The sequence below is a fragment of the Lagopus leucura genome, unplaced genomic scaffold (genome assembly GCF_019238085.1).
Source record: "Lagopus leucura isolate 7727_CA_CO unplaced genomic scaffold, USGS_WTPT01 Super-Scaffold_73, whole genome shotgun sequence".
Classification (NCBI taxonomy): Eukaryota; Metazoa; Chordata; class Aves; order Galliformes; family Phasianidae; genus Lagopus; species Lagopus leucura.
The window spans coordinates 28,973,538-28,992,094 of NW_024962252.1; the positions used below are offsets into that span (position 1 = coordinate 28,973,538).

Sequence of the window (18,557 nt, forward strand, 5' to 3'; positions counted from 1 at the left end):
GGGAAGGATAAAGGGAAGATCTCTGTTGCAATCCCCCTCATTCTTTCCTCGGTCACCGTGCACACAACGGTGTGGATGATTTTCACACCTATGGATTTTGCATGGAAAAAGGCCATGACCCCCCAGTTCCCCTGACCCACTGCTCCTCCCTGGCCAGCACAGCAGCCACCTCATTTTGGCCATCCTCCCACAGTCTTTGTTGCTGAATGCTGGGGTCAGTGGGTGTCACCAGCTGACATGATTGGTACCGCCAACATGACACTGCTGCTCTAAAGGAAACAGGCAGAGGGTAGGAGATAGAAAACAACAACAGAACCTGCAGCCATTTTAGGCAGAAGGAATCAGGCTCAAAGAGACATGAGTAACCTCATGTTTTCCAATTAAAAGGAAGTTCCTTGCATCACAGCAGACGTATGCGGCATTTAAATGCGCTCCCATGCTCTTAACATCAGGGCATTTCTGCCTGCCCCAACACAGATCCTGGCAGAGTGCTCCAGATCTCTCAGATCAAAGGCAAAGATTAGGGAGGGGGAATATCAAAATGGTTTAAAAGAAAAAAAAAAAAGTATCACAAGAGATAACGCCTGACCTGTGATTCAGCAGATTTGAATGCTCAGAAGTACAGCAATCTGTGCACTACTGAAAGACAGCAGCAGTCCATTACATGTATTGATTTGCAGCACTTTGTCAGCACTAATGATGTTACCTCATTAAAAGAGATAAATGCCCTACTGTTCTACCAAAAGCATCTGCTCCTTCCTCTTTCTCGACTGTTCTCCAGCAGGGCCCTCAGCAGCAGCATATTGAAATCAAATGCAAAATTGGCTTAGAACAGCTTGCTAGCACTGCTTTCTTTTGTTGGTGGTGCTTTTTTTTCTTTATTATTACTTTAAAAAAAAGGAGAGTTAGTCCATGTTTCTTATCAGGTATTTCTTCTTATGACACAGAGCAGGTGCTTCAAAGTCCTTTGAAGTCCACAGTCTGTTTATTATCAGTCCACAAATCTGTTTATTACTGGACAAAGCAATACAGGTTGCAAATTCGATCAACACAGGTGAAGCGACAGGCAAGGTGGTGATAATTGATTCTGTTAACACCCAGCAACATGTTTCCACACACAGTGCACTAGTTTTGTTTCAACAGATTCCTAGTTACATGAAAAGGTAGCAGTTTACCATAATGAATGTTTTATGCATAATTCCTTTGTGTATAGAGTCTCCAAAGTACACATTATTGAAGTCTATTAAACTCTCTATTTAGCAGAATTACCAACGTGTCTTTTGGGAAATTATTACAATGAAGCTGTACTTAAATTTATTTAAATCTCAGTTGTTTAACAATATTTTCTCAATTACCAATCCAGGTGTCTACTTTAAAGTGCAGTCAGACTTCCTCCAGAGCAGCCTAAGCCCTCCTACAAGCTCCTTATGGAAATTCATTTTAAAATGACTGTTTTAATCTGTTTTTCATAACTAGCATCAGACAGCTACTGCTTTTGCACAATAGGAATTCTCCCTGACCTTCTTCACCAAGTATAACACCCCACAGTTAAACCTGGTTACAGAAACAACTAAATATTTGCACACATTTTTATTTCAATGTATTATTATCTGAAATATAACAAATTTTTCAAGGCAAATGGCTTTTGTGTGAAAAAAGACCTGTCCTTGGGTGGGACCATATTGCTTCACTGCCGTTCAAGATCAGTATAGACCCAGATCCCTATTCCACTTCAGTTACTGAGCTCTGAATTGCATGTAAAGCAAAGACAGAACAGCTACTAACTTTTGTTTATGTCCCTCAAATCATTTCCCCTTGAAATACACAAACTACAGCTACTCTCTAAATGTGCTGTTTTGCATGATAGAGAGTCTTAACCTTCATCCTAAAGTTTTCAATCTGCACCTACTTCTCCTGTGATAGGGACAGGTATTTTTCCAAAGGGAAGATTCTCAAGTTTCTCAAGGGAGAGGAAACAAACTTAACTGTGCTAAAAGTTATAGGATTGAGCTCCTAGGGTGGGGTGGAGGAGACCTAGATCTCAGCCTTTCAGGTTTCTTTCATGACCTTCAGTAAATCACTATGTTCTAGCCTCCATTTCTCATCAACAAGAGGGTGGTATTTCATCCTCTTTTAGATGCCCAGAGGTGCTCAGGTTCTATCTATGGGGCAGTCAAGCTTTCCAGCAAAGACAACCAAGCAAGCTCCTAAACAGATGTCCTGTCCTTGCCACTACATCACACTGACAGTTTTATAACTGCAACACCAGTTCAATTTTCAGAAAACTTCAACTGCAAAAACAACACTAATATATCCAAAGAATGCAAGCAAAAATTTTATTAAAAAAATGGGCACAAACACAGAAAATAAGTAATGAAGAATTGTTGCTCAACAGTATTACCCATCAAAGGAATATGCAGAATTTAGGCCATCATATGACTAGATGTTTTGCTTTGCCAGAATTCAGTTCATGGACAATTACAGATAAATAGCTAAAGTAATCCTTGGAAGCTGGTTCACATAATACAAGATTCTCTCACAAGTATGAGTCAAATATGTTTCGACTCTTTCGGCTCTAGGGCAAATTCAATGCCCTCTGGCTGGTCTACACAATAAAGCTGTTTCCATCATGACCAGAAGCCCTCCACTCCAGAGAACAATCCTTGGAAAAAAAACACAGCAAATGGCTAGACTGATTTTAGCCATACACTAATTCCCTATAAATCAATAGACAAAAATGTTTCATTTCTGCAGTTACAAATCCTGAGCCAAACCTTCTTTTCTCTTTCACAAATGCAACTATGTTGACCTTGCTAGAGTTACATGAATCGAAGCAGATATGTCTTCATCTGCAATGAGAGGCTAAATCTCTCATAAACAAGAAAGGAAACAACCTGTTCACCTTAACTGAAGTGAGATGAGGAGCATCTCTTTCACCTTTAAAAAAGAGAGATGGAAGAACAGTATTAACCTCACTTCTTTAGTTTGCCTCTCCATTAGGAAAGACTCGTGTATTCTTAGAAAACAGATGTTCTTCAGACTTTTATTGTTACTTTACCTCACTACAGATCTCAGGCCCAAGAGTGTCAGATGCTGAAATATTAGATATCAAGCACCTATTTTACTATCTATTAAAGAAGTACCTCTCCTGTCTTGTTTGATGGGTTTATAGGTCCCCCAGGCAACCCTACAGGCTTGGGGCAGAATGACTGGAAGACTGCATGGAGGAAATGGACCTGGGGGTATTGATTGACGCTCAGCTGAACACGAGCCAGCAGTGTGCCCAGGTGGCCAAGAAGGCCAATGGCATCCTGGCTTGCATCAGGAATAGTGTTGTCAGCAGGAACAGAGAAGTGACGGTCCCCCTGTACTAAGCACTGGTGAGGCCGCACCTTAAGTACTGTTTTGGGCCCCTCACTGCAAGAAAGACATTGAGGCCCTGGAGCGGGTTCAAAGAAGGGCAACAAAGCTGGTGAGGGGTCTGGGGCACAGGGCTTATGAGGAGAGGCTGAAGGAGCTGGGAATGTTCAGCCTGGAGAAGAGGAGGCTCAGGGGAGACCTCATTGCTCTCTCTATCTACCTGAAGGGAGGTTGCAGTGAGCTGGGGACTGGCCTCTTCTCTTGTGTAACTACTGATAGATCTAGAGGGAATGGCTTCAAGTTGTGCCAGGGGAGATTTAGGCTGGACGTCAGGAAATACTACTTTTCTGAAAGAGTGGTCAGGCACTGGAATGGGCTGCCCAGGGAGGTGGTGGAGTCATCGATCCTGGAGGTGTGCAAGGAACGTTTGGATTTTGTGTTGAGAGACATGGTTTAGTGAGTACTATTGGTGATAGGTGGATGGTTGGACTGGGTGATCTTGAAGGTCTTTTTCAACCTTGGTGATTCTGTGATTCTGTGATTCTTTCAAAGGGGCAGCTCTACTACAGCCCAAAGCAATCAGCCTCTTGCTCCCTTGCCTAACTCTACTTTCATGAGCATGCAGTACTGCTGAGCTGCAGAAACACCATCCATGTTTTCAGTTAGGTGTTGGCTGGATTCACCCCATCAGGAAGTTCATGGTATGGCCTTATAGGCACCAACACTTCTGCAAGACAGAAGGAAGGGAGTCTGAGCAAAGGACACAGTGGGAAGACAAAGAGGATAAATGGCCACAGCCTTACCTGGGGCTGGGTCTGCCCTTCGGTCCCTGGTGCCTACCAGAAGACAATGTAGAAATATAAGATGCTGTGTGCTGTGATTCATATAACATGGGTATCACAGTAAGTGTCTAACATTCCACCTTTTTATGTCATCATGTCTATTACATCAGCTGACAGACAGACATTGAGTCTCCTTCTCTGGAGATGTTCAAGACCTGCCTGGATGCCTACCTGTGTGACCTGCTGTAGGGAACCTGCTTTGGCAGAGGGGTTGGACTCGATGATCTCTGGAGGTCCCTTCCAACCCCTACAATTCTGTGATTCTGTGATTCTGTGATCACCAGACAGCACAATCTTGCTCAGATACTGGGTGCAGATGTGGTGAGGCCTTCTTTCATTATTGTGGCATGAGGACAAGCAGCTACCTCAGTCAAGCTGTCGTTTTGTCTCTCCTGCCACCTACTGTACTGAAAATCAAAATATGTGTCACCAGCTTGCATGCATCTCCTCTTCTGTTTGGAAATTACAGCATTACTTCATAAAATCATAGAATCATTTGAATTGGAAGGGACACTAACGGTCATCCAGTCGAAATCAGCTGCAGTGAAAAGGGACACGCACAGCTAGATCAGGTCACTCAAAGTCTGGTCCAGCCTGACCTTGGATGTCTCCAGGAATGGATCATCCACCACCTCTCTAGGCAAGCTGTTCCAGCACTTCACTGTCCTTATCATAAAAAGCTTTTTTCTTCTATCCAATCTCCCCTCTTTAAGTTTGAAAACATTTCCCTTTGTCCTATCACAACAGACTTTGTTAAAGAGTCTGTCCCCTACTTTCTTATGCCCCTTCATCCACCCCACCCCCATCCACCCTTCTAGATAATGAAAGGCTGCCATCAGGTCTCTCCAGAGCTTTCACAATGAACAGCCCCATTTCTTAACCTGTTCTCGTAGGGCAGGTGTTACAACCCTTGGGTTATTTTTGTGTGCAGCATTTTGAATGGTACCTAAGTCACTGATGCTTCATGGTTAAAATCAGCATTAAATACAAAAACTTTTCCACGGTTTAAGGTATAAATTATTCTCCACCTTGCCCCACAAAGAATTAATCACATATTTATCTTAATAAGTGAACAGTCCACAATACCCTCATAAACCTCTGGCCCTTTATTTGCAGTTATTTCCAATTACAACAAAAGGGGCAAAACTCAGTAGAAAAAATGACTTCCTTTTGGGTGTGAAGCTGTCAGCCTGTGGTCAGTCAAAACTGTTGGCCATACACTTGAACTGTGTCACCAAACTAGCATCACCTAAGAACAGATCAAAGATGAAAAAGCCTGCTTTAGACTGTGATTTATGCTGGCCTTTTAACCTCTTGCTCTGTAAATTGCATCTGAGCAAGCGTGGCTGTGCCATGAATACCTGCTGCAGCTCTGTGTGAACTGTGTGAGATGTGGCCCTTCTAGCTCTACCATCATGGCCTACAGAGAGACTTCAAAGTCCCACTGATACTTGTACCCAAGTGATGCATCCAAGAGAAAAAAAAGAGCAAAACCATCTGGATTCTGACATCAATCCCGATTTTGAAGCCAGATATCAATGTGGACAACGCAGAGAAAGGCAGCAATAAGGCTGAGCTGGTCCAGCACAATTCAAGCATTCTGCAGGAGCTTCAAAGCCATTCATGGCAGGATGTCGAAACAATAAGCAATCAACCCAAAACCAAGCAGAGAGATAGCCCTTGTTAATTATTTATGTCATCCTGCCAGAAGGCGATGGTGTGACAATTTCGCTTTTTAGCACTTCATTATTAATTTTGAGAAAGTACTCAAAGAGAAAACAAGAAGCTGAAATTGATAAAATATTCTCACTATTTCTCAGTAATAAGCAAACGTAAAAGTGCTGCTTTTTTGTTTCCCAAATATGATGCTCCCTTTTACTAAATCAACAGGCAACAGCTTGGAGCTATGTGACAGCAGATATCTTTGATAAAAGGAGGATTTTGACGAAGTAGAAAGACATTCGATATTTGCACGATCAAGTAAGCTATCAAATTCATTTACTTATGCTGTGACTACGGTAATTAAGAGGTAGTAAATGTGGAACTGAGCACCAGTTAAAATGCATTTTAAACCTGATTTTTACACTGGTTGCAATAAGGAGATCTTCTGCTAGCAGGATTCTTTAGGGTCTTTTCATGCTGTAATTAGAGAAGCGGATACAGAAGATAAATCGCCCTGCTCAGGCAAACAGCCCTGCTTTTGCAAGAGGAGTACTAACATAATAGAGGGCCTTTCATCTTAGCACTTAGAATTTGATCAACTGAGAAAACACATTCATATAATTCCACTCACTTACAGATAAACATCTCTGAAAAATGAGGACATTTCTATTTCTTAAACCAACCTGACAGGGCTGTGACTAAAAATATTTGTGTAACACACATGCTGCAGTATGGACACAGGAAAAACATCAAAATGAGTAACCAGAGGATATAACACCAGCTATTTAGCCACCAAAACGCCTCAGGAGCAGTGATGCATCCATTTAATGCCAAATATGGCCCACAAATATCTATCATACATGAATAAATGTATTAGGGAATAATAGCATGTTCCCATTAATTACGCAAAGGCTGTGAACAAGCAAGAGGTCTGCAACTTAGGTAAAAAGGGACCTTTTTACAGTGTATGATCAGGAACAGGATTTGCTGACGTCAATTTAATTTACAACAGGATCAAAATTAAAAAAAAAAAAAAAAAAAAAACAAAAAAAAAAAACCAAAAGATCATGTTAGAAGTTAGAAATGCTACAGGAACTGTACATTAAAAATAAAAGCCAGTGGGGTGAACAGAGTCCTAAAACAACTTAGTTCTTTTAACATTAACTTGAAAAAGCTGCTACTACAGCAGCAATATCAGATGATGCTGACACACCTTTGCCAGAAACCCCTAAGCAATTCTTAAGTATCTCTGAGGATGCTAAAAGGGAATAAAGAAGCCAATTTTACACATCCTGTGCTGTCTGTTAGGAATGATACATCATTAAACCATCAGGCAAAGTTTAATCTCTGAAAAGACTTTTACCTCTGCTGTGTTCAACTGAGTGGAAAGGAAAGAAATTTAAGCTTGGTTGGCCTATGCCTGACAGAGGCTTTGTAGCAGAAGCTTGCTGAAGTTTGCTGATGAGTGGGTGATAAGCTGCTCCCCAAGTTTTGCTTGCTTTGAGAATAGAGAGCAGGCTGGGCAATTTTCAGAGCAGATTCTCCAAGCAAGCTGTTCAGAGAAGCCACCATCCAGAAGGCTCAACAGGAGGAAAAGGAAGCAGGAAAATCACAGCTAATGGGATTTGGCCACAACTAGAAAAAGCTAAGTTTCGGAATACATTATGAACAGTCTTGCACTTCTGCATTGCATCAGTTCACTGGTGGATGAGAAAAATCTATGTACATTTAATGCCTTAAAAAGCTCCGTGTAAATTTAGATTAATAAATGTTTAGAACAAACCTCGCTTCATCTCTGGGCTGCCCTGTAGATGCATGCATTAAGTAGAGGAAATTGCCACCACTACACCAAGGTTTCCATGACTTTCTGTAGGGAGAACAAGTCAGTCTAGAGATTTATGTAAGATAAATGCATGCTTGTAAATGCCATAAACGAATACTTTGAGATATAAGGAGGTCACTGCCCCACTCTTCTTAGAAATCAGCTCTCAGCCCACTGATCCCTCTGCAGAGGATTTGAAGTTTGATCAAGTTTTCTGCGGGAGGGAATTGCTATTCAATCCTTCCTTAGGGCATAATTGGAGCTCAAAGTACAGGGTTACCTTGCTTGCAAGACTCTCCTTGGCACAACTTCAGATTGGGGAAGGCTGTACAATTACGGCACAGAATAAGATCTTTGGAAGGAAATGAAGATCTTTCAAGCCTGAAGGAAAGAAAAACAGCCTTTCCTGCTGAAATAACAGCAAGTGCTTTGGTGTGCCTCAGTGGTGTGAATTCCAGGAACCAGCTACGAGTTGCATCTCTTTTTTATGAGCAACTAGGTCAAACCTCAGAGCAGAACCCACAATTCTGCTGCTTTGGGTTACAAGGCACCAAGGATCTCCTGCTCTGCTTCTGACCTGGATGGCCATGGTGACAACCACTGCTCATCACAGTTAGAATTCAGCTCTGTAAATGGGGAACAAGTCTGTCTCTTAGAGAAAATTGAGCAGTTATAGCTCTCAGCTCTGGAGGCATTCTGTATTCAACTCTTCTCAGGAAATAATGTAGAATCCCAGTGTGGAAATAACATGAGCTAAAGAAGAGACAATCTAATGCAAATAGTTCAGATGGGAGGCCAACAGTGCAGGTCTAGAACAGTATACAGAGATACCACAACACCTTTAAGACTTAATACACATCTGCCAAGGAATTTCCCTTCTCAAATGCTAGCACTGTGAGCTCAGCGCTGAGAAGAGAGCAGCTGGTTGCAATGAAAGAATCATTACTCAAGAAGATACCCTCTACCTGGTGTATACTGTGGAAACTGAAGCCAAGTGCAAGACATGACATAACATGTAAGCACTTCCTTGGATCCCAAAGGAGGCAGCGCCACGGTATGTGCAGCAAGGGAAGGTGCCAGCAACGAAGAAATTCCTGGTCTAATCGTGAGATACAGGAAGAGGTAGTACGGCCAGAAGAATGGAAGTGATATGAGAAGTGAGATAAAAGAAGTATGAGGTTGATATCATCTTACAGACAACACAATTTTTAGACAAAGGAGGGGAAGTTGAGCAGCTGTGAAAGAGAGAGAAGGAAGAGTAAGGCTGATTTTCCTGATAGTCAGGTCACAAACAGTTCCCAAAACCTGTCTAGTCTGGCTGGATGTCTGATATAAAGAAGCAGAAAACAATGAATGTGGCAACTTAAGGGGAGAGAAAGGAGATATTAGGGTGTAGGGTATTAAGTAAAATTACAAGTCTTCCAAGTGCAATAAACAGTGATGAAGCTATGGACCCGAAAAGTTAATAGAGGAATTACACAGAAGTTGTTCACTCAGACAAAATCTTAAAAAAAAAAAAACTTTGTCTTCTCACAAACTTCTTTCCTGGTGGAAATCCCACAGTCAATGATGGGAGGTTGACTTTATAAAGTGAGATTTTAACATGAATTGCAGCTCTGTGTAAACTATGAGAAATGTTGCTCACAGCAAGAGAAAATGCAGGATAACAAGATATTTGGGGATGTGGGGAGAAAGAACATTTCAGCAACTATGCAAAAAGGATAAATAGCAACACTGTCCTTTTCTGTAACTTCTTGGAAAATTTCAGTGCAACCTACAGTAGTGATTTCTAGTTACGTGGTCACCCTTTAACACATGGCCCTGGTCTCCAGTTTGGCCACATACATCCTCTTTACACTCTCATCCCTTGCTGCTTCTCACTCCTCACTCCAGAACCTCAGCTTGAGCTGACGGGCAAAGACCCTGCTGTGAGTTTGTGCAGTGGCCAATGTAGGACCCAGCCGGGACTCGGGGTGCTGCCAAGTGCTCCTTCTCCACAATTAATGAGGGGGGCTGATAAAGAGATGGGGGACAAAGGCTTTCCTCCTAGTGAGAAAACTCTTAAGCAGAAAGCTGGTCTAGCTGAGAAGTCTTTCTCCATGCCAAACATGCTCAATAGCACAGCGCGGCGCAGTGAGCAAGCCGTGAAATCCAGTGGCCTTTCAGATGAAAGCATGAAAAAAAAAGAAGTGGGAGAAGAAAAAAGGAAGACAAGGCCAAGCAGAGTGGGGCAGGCTGCAAGCAAACACTCCCCTCCCAGAACGACAGAACTTTGACTGGACACTGCCCTGTGGAGCCTGCAGAAGATGCTGTTTTTTTGCGAGAGAGTCAAGTTAAAATGCAAACCTGCATTCGCACATACACGAGTTCCTTAAGTACAGCAAAGAATTAAAGAAAATACTTTGCATTGAACTTGCTTTATTGTGTATGCGCTCCACTAATTTCCAATTGCAGTTTCTGCTCCAGCTCTCAGTCATCATCAGAATGACACACTGACATTCAATATTGCCATGTTAGAAAATCTAGAGTAACTGGAAATCATATTAAGAATATTTAAATACAGTCCATGTCTATTTAAGGTTTGAATACATATCATTACAAAATGGCAAAATTAACCCAATCTAATTCTCTCGGGGATGCACGAAGATCTAAACAACCCCAAGCTGGATGTTCTCCCTTACCACCCACTCAAATAAACAAAACAATCCCAAACACGCCAGGGTTAGTTTAGGCTGCAAATGGTAACACAATCAGCCTTCAATCCCCATGCCCAAACGCAGTTCACTCCCCACTGTGGCGCAGATTGTTCCACAAGGAAAGCATGGCCCCACTGTGGCCCCGCTGTGGCCAGCAGCTTGCTCATCATGGGCACTAAATTGTTCCTCCCAGCACCCCAAACCATCCCCAGTGGGCACACAACATTGCTGTTACAGGACTCGCTGGCCCTGGCAAAGCCATTCCTGCAGTACTGGGGCAAGCTGCTTTCCAGCAGCCCTGGCTAGGAGCTCCTCGCTCCTAGAAACCAGCACTGTCAACAGCATGCCCTTTGTTGTGTGCGTGCGCAGCTTGCTGGTTGTTTTGGGTCTTGGTTGTTCTATTTCGAAGAGAAATTTTAGTTTTAAATGAGTAATCTGTTTTCGAGTGATTTCTCCACGCTGGCTCCACCCTGCACTGTAAACTAGACATTACCTTATACAAGAATGAATCCGCTGCATTCCTCCGTCTCGCTGCCGCGCAGCACATTTCCTACCCTTGCAGCCCAACCAACAGCAGCACACGCTCCCCCACCCCTTCCCCCTGCGTTTTCTTTTTCTTTCCCTTTTTTTTTTTTTTTTTTTTCCTTTCTTCACCGCCTCACTGTGTTTTTGTGTAAATGATCTCACATGACTCAACAAATCCATCTGCCTGGAGCAGGCCGAGTTTGGAGCCTTCCCAGGAGGGAGGAGAATTGCTTTGTGGAAAGGACCTGGAGCTTTGCCCTTTCTCTGGCTCAAATTACCCGCCTGTCAGGCCTGACGGATTTGGCTAAAAATAAAAGGAAGCGGGCCGTGAAAAGGAGATGAATGAGCTCAGCAGTTCCTTAGATAACATGGGCCTGGTGTTGCCCAAAGCTCCCGGCGCAGGAACTTCAAATGCCGGGCATGTAAGCGCAGGGCCACAGACGAGGTGAACTTGGACGCTGTGGGGAGAAAAGCAAAACCTAACCGTACGCTGCTGGAAATAACTGGATTAAAGGCACGCACGCAGAACAGGAAAGCTGCCTGCTGTAGGTTTGGGGCTTGTAAAACCCCAGATTTACGGCACTTCCACGGTGAGTAGGGTCTAGAGGATGTGGTGGGGGATGCGTGGAGTCGCGCGTGATGTCAGCCTCCCGGCTGCGCCAGCTCTGCGTGGAAAGTCATCAGCACCCATGTGTGCCCAGTGCTGCACTGAGTATTAAGCACTTAGTTTGGCAATGTAATGACACACTGTAGCAATCTGTAATGCGAGGCAGTCAGCAAAGCCCTGGCTCTGCGAGCTATTCCTCCTAACCATTAACCATATGTTTGGCTCCACCGTCACCCGAGTGAGCGGGTGTTCCAGCACACCATCTGGTTTCTATCCACACAGGCAACTGCAAAGCACATAGCATTTCCCCCCAGAGCTGAATGTTCCTCCCGGCATCCCCTCTCCTGCTGCCCTCCCTGCCCAGCCCCCTGCTCCCCACCTTCCTCCTTCACCCCTCACAGCATCAGCCTCTCTTCCCGACACGCCACCCTGCTATTGGCACTTGAAATGTCACCCTAAAAGCATGTCCAAAGATTGGGGATGCCACAGCATGCAGCCCCCTGTGCATCTAGAGCACATGCTGGGATCGCATTGCCCAGTGTCAAGTCTTGATGTGTTGTGCTACAAAATGGACATTGCCCTGACAGACCCTGGGGCTGCTGCAGCAGCCATCGTGTCCGCTGGCACCAACTCTGTCCTGACATTGCACAAACACCATGAGACTCCACCAAGAGAAGGGTAATTAGCAAAGTACCCCAAATGGAGCTTTCTAAGCATGCCTGGTTTTGGTGCCCCTGCCCAAAACTAAAGAAAAGTAAAGAAGAAAGAGGAATGGAATGAGAGAGAACTGGAAGAAAAGGAATGAAAATATTTACTTTCCCTGTGATAGCTAAACAAACCTTTTCTGAAAGTATAAAAAAAGCTTTCAAGCATTATATTTTAGAGGATTTTGTACCATATGTTTACTTTATGATTCTATGAATTCTAACTACTATTTATGTTTTTTACAGCACTTCCATCCTTATGTTTATTTCTGGAGTCACCTATGGGAGATCAGCAGTAATTCTCCTCCCAGGTTGTTGGCCAATTTGAGATTAATCATGACCTAATGTAAGTATGCAGGGATGCAAGCAACACAATATTCAACAAATCCCACACTTGCTGCTTTAAGTAAGCTCATACTCCACAATGAGTCACACATACAGTGTTTATCCAAGTTACCAAGTCCATTACATTTGCAAACATATACACATCACAGCCGAAAGCACACAACTGTTTACACCAAGACACATTCCTATGGCTGGATATTGATTTTTTAATAAAATGTCATTATGCTGATGTTGATACAGCAACTATCTTTCCAGAGGATGCAATTTAACATTAAAAAGAAGCTGGCTGGAGGAAATACTAAATCCACACCCATTCACATACTATTTAAATATCCTTCTCGGGCATGAATACAGAAATGCAAAGCTGCAATTGCATTTTTTTTTTTTTTTCCCGCCTAGCATCTAACAAAGAAAATGCAAAGGAATCTCCAGTTAGAAACAGCTCAGTCTAAGGCAACCAGCTCTGCCGATCTGCTCCTCAAAAAAAATCTGTGCTGAAAAGCCAAAGTCTACACTGACAAGGATACATGCTCTTCTACTTTCTCATGCATGTGAGAATTAAGTGTGTGAAAAAGCCACTGTAAGCCATTATCCTGAAATCAAATAGACACGGGGAAAACCCTTATGTTCCAGAAAAGCCTGATGGCTTCACCAGGACTGCCTAAGAAATGTGAGGTCAGGATCTGGCTCCACTTAAAATGCACTGCAATTAGCACCCCAAATGTCCCCCTTCCAGCCATCTCTGCCTCAGTTAGGAAAATAATTAGAATGATTAAAAACATAAGAGATGCATTTTAGCTAACAACTCACATTTCTTAACAAGTAGGGTCTGAATATATTAAAGATGATATTTTAAGGTAACTTTGCCAACATACTGGTAGCATTCTTAAATACTGCATATTACAATTGCTACCATTCTGCAAGAAGAAACTGTCTTCATTCATACAAAACACCCCGAGTTACTCCGCTACAGCAAAGACACAGGTAGGGGTATTTTAGCAGATAACAATCTGTTCTGAGCCAGAAATCTTTTAAAATGGAGAATTCAAGGAAAACAGTCACAGATTCAGCATTCCATAGTCTGAAGGGACAGCTGATCATTTGACCTTCTTCCCTAGGCCTGGAGTTTTCTTTGTACATTAATGAAGTTCTAAGAGGCTGAATTAAGCCTGACTCTTAGCCTAAGAATGACAACAACACACACACACAAAAGAACAACTTCAGTTTTAACAGCCTGAGATAACGAAAAATGTCTCAGCCCCAGCAACAGTGTCCCATTCAGAAACTACCCTGCTGGCAGAACTTACACTCTCTTGCTGGGTCTGAATTAATTTAGCAGCCAGCCACGGGCTCTTATTATACCTTGTCACCTCCCTCTGCCACTCAGCTCCTGACAAAGGGCCACTGTCAACCTGAAATCTAGACAATTTTAAAGCATAATAAAAGAGCAGTGTCACATTATTACCTGAATCCACCAAGTCCTCCTGCCAACAGTGATGTTTCTGCAATCACATTTTTCTGTTTTTAAAAACTTCTCTCTTGCCTCATCGCTCTGTGTGAAAACCAACACAAAAGAGAAAACTTATTAACTGGATGAGATTATCTATTATTTGTATTACAGCAGGTAGAATTCCCAGCTGATATTTTAGACTTTTTTTTTTTTTTTTTTCCTACTAAGTGTCACGAAAATATTAAACAAGAAAAAGTCCTTTTGACAAAATTGCTTACTGACCAACCAGAGGAGACAGCAGCCTAACAGGGACAGCACCTTGCTTGCAGAGCTGTGCGAGAACTCAGCTCCCTGAGCCCAAGTCCTGCATCCACCCCCCCAGGGAAGGCAGCACAGGAACCAAAGCCCAGCAGGCGCTCAGTGCTACCAAAAGCAGGCACACAAGGGAAGAGGGAGTATCTTTTATGCTTCTTTCAGTTTCATTAGTAAATACACGCCACTAATAACCATAGTAGCAATGTAAAAATAATACTTGTAAAATTACATCAACAGTAAATTACTTAATCGTACAGTTTCCCTGAACTTGGCTCATACAACATTATTTAGGCGGTGATTTCGCTTAAAATTCTCAACAGGGTCTTTTTGTGCCTGTGCTCAGTTCTCACTTCACACATTACTTGTTTCACACTTCAGTGTCAAACTCTTCTGATGAACCATAATGGACACTTCATATGAGAAACTTCCACACTTAAATAAGAAAGAAAAAAGCTAGTATGGTAGAAAGCCAACTGAAGATACAGCTTCATTAAGAAAACCACTAGCCTCTCTGAATTGCCTGAAGACACATCATAAGTGAAGAAAAATTAGGACTGGATATTCAGTCCTGAAAATGCCATTAAAGTCAATATTTCATTGCTTTCTCTGAAAGCAAACAAAACAAAAACATTCACACCAGAAGATGCAACTCAGCCACCTGCACGTGACCCCTTGCTCACCTCCACATGGGCAAAGTACAGGCAATCCCACAGCACAGGGAGATATGGCTGTGACACCCTTCCTGCCATACCGGTGCTCAGTTGTTCAGCACACTCTGTCCATGGCCAACATGAGTGTCTGCCAGAGAGAGCTTTGTTACAAGGTTTTGGTCACAACAGTCTGACTGACTCATTTCATAAAGAACAAAGTGCCTGAAAAAGCTCAACATGTTCTGGCAACCCAGAGATTTTCAATGGGGGACTTGCACTGAGAACTGACTTTTCTGTAGAAAATGAACCTTGCTGTCCATGACAAAAACCTACCTAAATCTGCTCAACTTGCAAGCTTTCAAAAACAAACAAACAAACAAACACAAAACAAAACTAATAATAATAATAATAAAAACATCAAAAATATTCTTTACCAAGCAAGTGTGAAAAGATTTGTAGCTTCCTGAGCAAGGACTTGTCTAACCCCATGCCCGTGCCAGGCAACAGCCCCAGCAGCATGGAGCCACCAACTGAATGCAATACAACCAAAGCTGGGCCAAGGGGGAGAGCAGAAAATATACTAGAGCTAGAAACTTCACTGCACATGGATGGGAAATCAGAAGTCAGATGGGCAGAAAGTGACAAGCTGCACAAAGGGCTGCAGGTCGTGCAGTGGCTGTGAACCTTCTTGGAGTTGATATAATGCCAGTTGATGCCATTTACCATTTTTATTTGCTTCCTATATTTTTAATTCAGTGTAGCAAAGGTAGGCTGTAAGAAAGAACACTGACAAGGGGAGGTGCTGGAAGAAGCACCGCAGACAGCAGCTGCACTCCCCCTAATGCATCCCCTGCCACACTCAGTGCACTGGACATATTTGAGCTGCACGCCAGTGCCACAGGAGGAAAGCACAGGAAAGCACCGACATTTGCTGGCAGTGAAGATGCAGACACAATGTGGCTCCTCACTATTTCTACAGTCATTGGAGCAGGCCAGCTGAGCCCTGGAGGGCTGCCACAGGGTAGGGCACACAAGTCTCTCAGTCCAGCTTTTCCCAAGCAGTCACTAATGGCAAGTTCTTACCTATCCTGAAACCCTGGCTTCTCTCAAGCAAAACGCATGACTGCTCACAGCAAATGCAAAAAGGAGCTGCATTTCCATTACATGAAATATTACGTGATACTGAGACATCTCCATGGCAAGGCTGTGATATCCTCACGATCCTTTGTCCTTAATTTTAGCTCTCTTCCTGTAAAAAAATGGTAGCGCTTCCCAAACCATTTATCAAACTCTCAAGCGTGACAGCGATGAACGGAAAAGACGGTGAGGAAATTACAAACTTTTTTAGTAGGGCTTGAGTGGTGTGCAATAAATAAATCCTAGGGCCAAGCACGGAGCAGCAGGAGGAGTGCATGACACTGGGAGCTCAGCAGGCTCTTGCTGAAAGAGCAGCACAATCACGGATCCACCAACTACCCGTGCAATTTCCAGTCTTGGAGCAGGGCTGCATAAATTATTTTTACATCTTGATGATTCACACTGTGACCTCACTTGTAATATTTTCATCTCATTGTGTATGAAAATAAAATTAGTAGTAAAATGTTGGAATGGCTCTTAATATTATGCTTAGACACTCACAACCCATAGCAGAGTGCAGCTTTATGGTCAACCCAATGCGTGATGCAGAAAGACTGTTCTTAAAGGTAAATAATTCAGGGCTTGAATTCTATAAGGTAAATAATTTAGGGCTCTAATGAACTTGCCGACTGTAAATAGGGAGCTGCACTGCTAGGAGCCTTCTAAACTGCCCTACATGCAATCCTCAGGAGCGCAGAATAGAAATTGACAGCAAAACTGTGCCTGAGATGTTCCTGGCTGCAGTAGCAAGGGCTCACTCACTCCCAAACAAAAGGAATGTCAGATAGGAAAAGGCAGCTCCCATGTTCTGCATTGTGCCCTTGAGCTTCTGCAAAGGAGGTACAATTTAAGTAACATAACCTGGGCAAGGAGTAAGGTGGTCTGTGCTGCCAGGCACATGAGTAGGCTATTACCACACAGAAGCACTGAAAAAGCCCCTCATGGACAGCTGAAACAGCATTTCAGTCCAGAGTTGCTAAAATCGCAAGTGGCATTGGGTGAGGCTAGAAACTCTTCCCCATACTTGTACCAGAACTGGCTGTTGTCAACTGCTTTTGTCAACACCCAGTAATTCCTGAGCATCCATCCATCAACAAGTTTTTCAGTGGAACAAAATCCATCAGCAAACCACAAGATCAATCCTCATCAACTCTTATATTACCAACAAGTCCCAGCCTTCACCCTCTACTACCAAGGAGTCATTCCCCAAGAGCAACTGCTCCTGAGGAAGTAGGGAAACCATATGAAAATGGGAATCATAGAATCATCGTAGAATGGCTTGAATTGTAAGGGACTTTAAAGCCCATCCAGTTCCAATCCCTTTGCCATGGGCAGGGCTGCCATTCGCCAGCTCAGGCTGCCCAGGGCCCCATCCAGCCTGGCCTTCAGTGCCTCCAGGGATGAGGTGTCCACAGCTTCTCTGGGCAGCCTATACCACCCTCTGAGTAAAGAATTTCCTCCAACATCTAATCTAAACCTCTCTTAGTCTAAAATAGGACAAATTTCCCTTTGTCCTATTACTATCCGCTTGTGTAAAAAATCTGTCTCCCTAAGGGATGTGGTGTATTGTCAGATGGCTGCAGACCAGCTCTCCCTCCATGTCTATAGATGTCACTTCATGGCTGGCAGAAATGTGTGTCATCAGGATAGACGAGGAAGCTGGAGTTATCCCAGTGCCATCCTCTAGGTAATGTTCCCAAAAGTGGAAGCAAATCTAGGGCAAGGTTGCATCTGACAAGATCCAGGGTGTGAAACAAAAACAACCCCCAGCAGTTTCTTTGTTCCCCATTGATACCACTCAACTGAAAAACATTTTGCAAAGTAGTTTACACCATGCAATAAGAGTTTGTTCCAAATGCAATGCTTGGGTTGCGGTGTCTCAAGAGCTGGCAAGCACAACTCCACTGCCAAAGCCTACCTGCTAAATGCCATGCTGAGAAGTACGTGTTAGTCTGTGCTTCAAAACTGAAAACCCAGACACTGGAACAAGAAAGGAAGCACAAAGTATTCACTTCAAACCTGTGATATTTGTGAACAGTAATTGTGCTCAGTCTCCACACAAGTGGTAGTTGATACCTATCCAGGAACAGAGCTGAAAAACAAAACAGTCTGCAAATCTCTGCTAAGTGAAGTTACTGTAATCTCACTGTATGCCATTTCCTTGTTTACGTCTCATGATATCGAAGTTCAGCTTTTGGAGCAACACAAGCGAGGAACCTAGAAAGTGAAATGTGATCTTATTTATGAAATAAGAGAGCACGCTGCAAGCAAGAATTCGTATGCACACACGTCCAAATCCTATTCCTCAGTCAAACACCCACTCTCAAAATCCTGTACCAACCAGATCAGCAAATGTGCACATGCTTGCACTCTTGCAGAAACAATAGTCTCTTTCAGCCCATACAATCTTCTGAAGAAACAGGCTAAAACGTCATGGGAGAA

The 18,557-nt window shown here is 43.2% G+C and overlaps 1 protein-coding gene across 3 annotated transcripts in view; it reads right to left on the minus strand.

Moving 5' to 3' along the window:
• BACH2 (BTB domain and CNC homolog 2) overlaps positions 1-18,557 on the minus strand; it is a 180,806-nt gene that overhangs the window by 128,350 nt on the left and 33,899 nt on the right. For 2 of the 3 annotated variants that reach the window (XM_042887893.1, XM_042887902.1), the window contains exon 2: positions 14,029-14,115. The exons of the other annotated variant lie outside the window; for it this stretch is intronic. The gene's annotated coding sequence lies outside the window, so the exon portion shown is untranslated. The remainder of the gene's footprint in view (positions 1-14,028; positions 14,116-18,557) is intronic. 3 annotated transcript variants of the gene reach the window in all.